The sequence below is a fragment of the Sinocyclocheilus rhinocerous genome, unplaced genomic scaffold, assembly GCF_001515625.1.
Source record: "Sinocyclocheilus rhinocerous isolate Xijiao unplaced genomic scaffold, SAMN03320098_v1.1 scaffold789, whole genome shotgun sequence".
NCBI lineage: Eukaryota > Metazoa > Chordata > Actinopteri > Cypriniformes > Cyprinidae > Sinocyclocheilus > Sinocyclocheilus rhinocerous.
This window is the reverse complement of record NW_015667306.1, coordinates 3,154,667-3,162,305: the sequence shown is the minus strand read 5'-3', so window position 1 is coordinate 3,162,305 and position 7,639 is coordinate 3,154,667.

Below are 7,639 nucleotides of genomic sequence, written 5' to 3'. Positions count from 1 at the left end.
TTAAACAAGCTAATAAAAACGACAAAAGCACTTAAAAAATTACTAAAATGTAAACTAAAATTAAAGTGAAAACTAAAAATCTAAAAAATAAAAGCTAATTAAAAATATTAATACGTACTAATATCAATACATTTTACAGTAAATATTATTAGTGCGTAAAGTGGTCTGTCTGCAAATTCTATTTAAGATCTACACTCCTCAGGGGCCTTGATGAGTGTTGATGAGAACAGAATAACAATTTTTAATCAAATAAATGTCCATAGATTTGTTTTTTAGGCAAGAGCGGTTTTTAAACCACCCAGGAAGAGCAAAGGTGTGGCAGTTTTGTGGTGAGATAGTTTCAGTAAACATCCTTTAACTTAAATGAAATTACAGTGAACTTTCAGTTTTCGTTATCTAGCATAAACAACAATACAATCTTTCACAGTTATCTACTTTAACACCTTGGCTGCTGTTTCTGAAGTGAACTTTAAGTCACTTTGAATAAGAAAGCACTGTATCTCCGACATCTCAACTATGGCACTCATCTCAGGAGAAAAATCACAATAACTCAATCATGACAAGAGAAAACCTCTGAACATGTTGAATAGATTCTGCCAAAATAAATTCAGTTCTTTCAGCCTGTTCTGTCCCAGCAGCACTCAGAAATCAGTGAGCTGTGTCAAACAAACATATAATTGCTAGAAGGCAGAACTGTTTGTTTGTTTTAGATAAGTGACAGCAGGCTGAATACTGACTAGAATTCATCTAAATGTGATGTTGTGGGGTATGTTTGGGGGATAACAGAAAGATGGAAAATGAACATACTCCAGTGTTTGAACATGCACACACACAACAAGCTGTTGTCATCCTGATCTTCTGGTCTTATCTATCATAAAGATATAAGGGCGGTGGGGCACAGATGGTTGACATGACATACAGCAATCTCTCTGACAAAAAGGCCTTTGTCTTGATTTTTGTATGTTAGCATGTATATATGTGTGTGTGTGTGTGTGTGCGTGCGTGTGTGTGCGCGTGTGTGTGTGTGTGTACAGGTTTATCCTCCATTGTGGGAACCAAATGTTCCCACAAGGATATAGTAAAAACTGTGCTGTGTGTGTGTGTGTGTGTGTGTGTGTTGGGTGGGTGGATGGTTGAGTTAAAGAGGTTAAGAGGCATTTTCACTTTGGTTAAGTGCATCTCCTGTCTTTACCATTTTCACACAAAAATGTCTGTTTTCACTGTCACTCATTATCGGTCAACACCACAACAATGTGTCAGATATTTATATTGACAGCTCATTCACTCCACATTGTTTATATATGTATAATAAAATTATTAATAGTTAAACTGATAGCAGGTGAAGTCTAACTTTTTAAGTTTTCATAATTATCTAATAGTGGGGGCACATATCCTATTATTTAAAATTAACTTAGGCTTTCAGCAGCAGCATGTTTTTTTTTTGTTTGTTATTTTTTTAAATGCATATTCATATTTTAACTTTTCTTAATCATTGAGAAATTAAGTGTTGAACTGATCTGAGGAAAAGCTGTTTCAAGGGTTCTGAGTGACAGGAGTCCAAGCACTGAAGGTGCTTTGTGTTTGAATGTGAGTGCTGCATTTTTAGAACGCATTTAAAAACAAACAAACAAACTGAACTGTGGAAGAGCACAGATGGAGGAGTTCAGCGTATGTGCACAATCGGTGTTGTACCGTTTCTGACACCCGCCAGATTATTACCCCCTAGTCTTGGTAGGTTTAGGGTTAGGTGTTGAGAAGGAGTTAGGATTAGGCCTTCAACAAGAGGGGTAATAATTTGGCAGGGAGTCAATAATCGGCACAACACCTTTTGACCTGTAAATCACCGATTTGCTTCGCAAGAACATAGACAAGTAAAGTCATTACGGAGAAATGTGTCCACAATCCTATAAACATGCCTGCCGAGCAAAACTTTGCGATGAATCTTCACTCCACTGTCTGTATAAAGTGTTCTCCTGACTGCTTTGGGTTAGTCAGTTAGGCTATAGGCCTACTTGTATTGCAGTACAATGAGAGTTTGAGAGATAAATCCGAAGCTTTATTTAGAATATAGAATGCTCCACAAGATGGAGCCACAGGATCATATTCGTTCTAAGTCTAATCTTTTTCCATCAGTTTGAATGGCTGCATTTTGAATGGCTGTCTCTTTTGCAACTATTGTGTATTTTTTGCTAGCCGTTTCACCAAACTTATTAAATTTAATAATAAACTATTGATTTACTGTAATATTTTTAAATATGCATGGCAACTGTGTCACCTAATCGTCCATTAGAGCCTTTGGTGCTTAAACATTAATGACTGTCCTCATATTGATCAAATAAAGACAAATGATACATGTGAATGTTCTAGTGATTATCTCTAATTAATTAATATATTTTAAAAAAACAACAGGTGGGCTACCAGTTGTGGTACATGTTTCAATCTCTCCCATGTCTCAAGATCCAGTGAGCTATGTGTATTAGCTCATTCATTTTTCTCTATATTAATAGTATTTTATGGGATAAGATTCTTGCGCTAACGATCCAGCCAGTGAAAATAATGTGGGAACAGCGTCATCTACCGGTTGTAAGTTGATATAACCCTAAATGTAGGCCTAATGCTGAAGTTTGTCTGTTTGTCTTTTTATATAATGATTTATTGCAGTTTTACAACTATTTGACCACCATGACAAACCCTGAAAGTGATTTAAAAACTATAGGACGATATTAAACAATTACAATCTAATATATTTGAATATAAAGTTGAATCTTAAAATATTTATATATTTTTAAAATACCAAAAACTCTGAAGGGTTTTCACTAAATCACAAGTAAATAAATGTTCATATGTGGATTGCCCAGCAGTAAATATACCAGCACTGACATCAGTGTTGGCAAAGTGAACCATAATGGCACCTGGTGTTTGTGAAATACATTGCAGCAATAGACAACATTGCTGAGGCTGCCATCTATAGGGCATTCTGACAGCCATAATTTTCCTTGTCTGTGATTTGACAGTAACTTCAGGGAAGTTTCATGGGTGAGCAAAATTGCGACTTTAGATCTACTGATACGGTGTATTGAGGTTAGCTGGTGTTGACAGTGATTAACAACCTTCTCTCACTCTCATAATTTGGCATATGTTTATTCCGCACGTTTAACTTAGTCGAATTTATTTTAACTTGAGCTCTGCATTATAACGTGTCCTCCCTACCGCTTTGGGTCAGCCACGTAACTATAGGCTTTTACCCGTATTGCAGTTAGAGCCACTGAGAGCTTGAGAGAGAATCTACAATGTATTTAGAATATTTAGAATGCTTCAATTTGATGCATGTCAGTGTGACGTCACTGAGAATAGCTATAGATATGAAGCATATCTTCATGAGCGCAATGCTACATTGGGTACCTGGTTTAACGCGCACACTCTAGGATACAGGGGGACCTTATACTTTAGTTTAGATTAGTACTGTGGGGTTTAGCATTATAGGGACCCCTAGGTGACCTCGTGAAACTTGAATAGTGCAACCTCTCCAAGGTGGGTGGGAGGCAGGGGGCGCTCTAGATCGCCTTTTTTTTAAATTACTGTTTCCAAAAATAGTCTTGCATACACTCTTTACTCTTCACATTATTCATGTCACATATAACATAACCAAGTGCCTTGTTATACCAGGGTACAATGTAAATATTGTGGTATGTTAATTACAGTATCATGCTGCCACACATCAGTATTATTTTTGTGAGGGGTATTAATCCAGCTTCTTAAAATAATACTATTATACTTACTTAAAATACTTAAAATAATGCTAATATACTTCGTTCAAAAACAGCATTTTAGTTTAACAGAAGACACAAGTATTCAATTGATTTCAACAATTTATGAATAATATCAGTATTGCTGACTTATCAGTTTATGGTCCTTTAGTTTTAAGTTTAAACTTCACTAATAAAGTCATCTGTGCCTAATCTAATGAAAAACGTTCTGACCGTTTTTTTTTCCTGTTGGGATTTGACATGTCAGTGATTGTTAAGGGTGGTCAAAATTGTGACTTAAATTCAAACAGAGCAACAGAATATTAACGTTATCTTAACACAGAATTGTAGATAGCCTACATGGTGCTATAGAAAGTTTGTTAACTCAAACCAAAGATTTTTATATCTCGGCTAATTTGACATACACTGAGATGAGATCCTTAACTAGAAAAGACAGCTAAAGTGAGCATAAAACAACATTGGTTTGGAGAGATTTTGACCCATTCCTCCTTACAATATTAGTTGAACTTTCAGTTACCATGAACTGCTCTCTACAGGTCTGGAAGAACATTCCAAAACACTTAATTCCTTCTGCTTTCACAATTTAATTTTTAAAATGATGTATATCATTGTTGTGTGTGTGTGTGTTTTTTTTTTTTTACTTTTCTTCCATGCACATCATTATTCTTCAGTGTTTGCCTGATGACTGACTATGACTAACCTAACCAAAGCAAGAGAGACCTGTATGTTACCTTGAGCATCCTGTTGGGTATAGAGTGGCAGTGGATCTTCTTCCATGTCTGCACTGGTGGATCCAAAACTCTCTATAAATAGTTTTGTAACTTTTTCCGACCTAAAATAGATTAGACCAAAATGTCCTGTTTTAGCGGTAAGGAAATGTTTTATCACCAAAGTGTAGTAAATAGCCAAATAATTTGTGCTACAGACCAGTATTTAGTATTATGATAATTGAACATTCTTTAAGAAATACTAGTTTCCAATATCAAGCAGCATAACAGCTTACAGTAAATACAGCTAAAATAACTGTTTTAATGAGTTAGTCATTAGATCATTTACACAAACGATTTGTTATTCATTCAGGATTCATGTGTTAATTTTTTGTTGAAAGATTGATTTGTTACAATGTCCACTTCCCATTGTGCAATATTTTATTTAGTATGAATTTTTTAAACAGCAAAAATGACAGTAAAGATTTGAATTTGATTTATTTTGATGTTATAATAATAATAATAATAATAATAATAATATAATAATAATGATATTATTTATTTGCGTAGGCCTATCATTTGTTGTACCACGTATAGTCCTCTTAGTGATGAAATAAAAAATATTGTCTCGAAGCATTGGCATGTGTTATCAGTTGACAGTGTTGGAAAAAATATATTTTTAACGATATATTTATACGCAGGTATTCCAACACTGATCAAAGATTACTACAATGTGAAAGTCGTTGGATTTTTCAAGTTAAAACTGAGCAACCTTTTGGTCTTAATGAAACTATAAATCTTTCTTGCTTTCTTTAGAGGTTTTTTTCTGTCCATCAAAGGTTTTTTTTTTTGTTTGTTTTGTTTTGTTCAGTTAAACCCACCCATTTTGGCGGTGATTGTTAATTACCTATTGCATCTTCAATTAATTGTCCAGCTGATTCAGTTTGATGATCTGTTCTCTGTTTTGTGCCTTGATCTCCTTAAATGTTTGTTAACCAGTATTGGAATCTTTAGCACTGAAGATAGTCCAGCCTTTTTTGTATGTGTGTGCACAGTCACTTTTTTGTTTGTGCACTTTAGTTTTTGTTGTCACCTCATCTTCAGGAATAAACTCCTGTTCAAAGGACCTTGAACTTTGCATTTCGTTTGGTGTGCGGATTTTTTGCCTTGGCTTTTTGCATTTTTCTTCTATTAATTGAATCTACGCACCCAATTATAAACATTCGTTTTTGCTTTACTTAACTGGTGCAGAATTTTTCATACTTTTAATTTGATTTATTTGAAATTGTATATTGTTAATGTGTACTTTTCATACAAATTAAAATGTGCCCCCTCTTCATACATGATGCAATTTGTGCCACTTAGCCATTTTTCATGTTGCATATTGCTAAGCAACATTAATTAAAGCAGCACTATGTAACTTTTTCTGTGTTCAAAATTTTAAAATTGTATATAATGAGCGAGTACATCATGAATTCATCTTCCAAACCGCGTTTTTGTCTTATTCCGAATCACTGCGGTACACTTATAAGAAGTAGGCTACTTATATTTGGACTATTGTAGCCTGGTCGGGTCGCCACCGCTGCGGAGTAACACATACCTGCGTGAATCGCCATAGACATAAACTTAGAGAAGTAGCTCCGGTTGGAATGTTCTTCCGCGGGATGTGTGCAGTTCTGTTTATTAACCGCTAGAGCGCCAAACGTTACATAGTGCTGCTTTAATATGATATATTTTGAAATATTTTCTAATATAATTGTACATATTTGTTTTACCACAACTACATATTTCCTAGGACGACTTCAGAAGAAAATGGCATATGTTAGCCCACTCTTCACTGCCACTAGGGGGCAGTAAAAAGTCTGTGTCTGAAGACCACCACAATGAGCACTGAGGAACACAGTCAACAATTATACAATAAGCTGTAACACACAAACCTTCTCCACCTTCCCCAGACCGCATGTGTGTCATTGTGTGGGTGATCTCCATGGTTACATGCCTTTGATATCGGCCTCTTATGAGGGACACTAGTGAAAAACAGCATTCACATAGTGGCTTTGTTCGATTGCATCAAGAACAGGTTGGCTGCAAGTACAGGCTAAACCAAACTGATTTAATCTGTGTAGGGAAGCAGTTGTGTGTGGATGTGTGTTTGCTAGCAACTAGACTATGAGATGTGGACAGACTGCCAGAGATTTTACAAGACAAGCATGAGCAATGATTTCTATGATGGCTGCTTGATGAACATTGGAGATGAACTGATGGAAATAAAAAAATTGCTACATCCACACTCAGTTCAAAAATGATACAGTCAAAAAGATACTTTATTTTGTGTGAACGGAATTATTGAATGGAAAAATTGCCTACACTGAGCTATAATATTTGTATCTATTAAGTTTATAGGTTTAAAAGTTACATAAAGGAAATGTTAGATGACAGTTAATTTTTTTTTTAATGTTCTCTTTTCAAAGATTAAAATAAACAAGAGAAAATTATTAAACAATTTATGCCCAAAATGTATCATTAGCTTACTACTTAAAATGAATTAAAATTTGTTTTTGTTTTTTTTAAGTAATTATTTTATTCAGCAAGGAGACATTAAATAATTCAAAAGTTTGCTGTCGCTTTTGACTTTTAAAATGCTAAGATTTTTTCAAATAAATGCTAACTTTCTATTCATTAAAAAAACAAAAAAAAAGAATCCTAAAGATGTATTGTGGTTTCCACAAAAAAAAAATATTAAGCGGCACAACTGTTTTAAACACCAATAATAATAGGAAGAAATGTTTCTTGAGAAGCAAATCATCATACTAGAATGATTTCTGAAGGATCATGTGACACTGAAGACTGGAGTAATGACTGCTTTCACAACACAGCAATAAATTACATTTTAAAATAGATTAAGATAGAAAACAGTTATTTTAGATTGCAATAATATTTCACAATATTGATGAGTTTACTGTATTTTTGATCAAATAAATGCAGCCTTGGTGAGGATAAGACAAAAACTTTTGAACAGTGGTGTGCATAATAAAGATGATAAACATGTACTGTAAAATGTTTTTCTTTTTTTTGGTAACCTAAATATGTGCTTGATATAATTAACTGAGTTTTATTTAAGTCAATAGTCAAATGAAGTTGAAATAGACCCCTGTACATCTACTT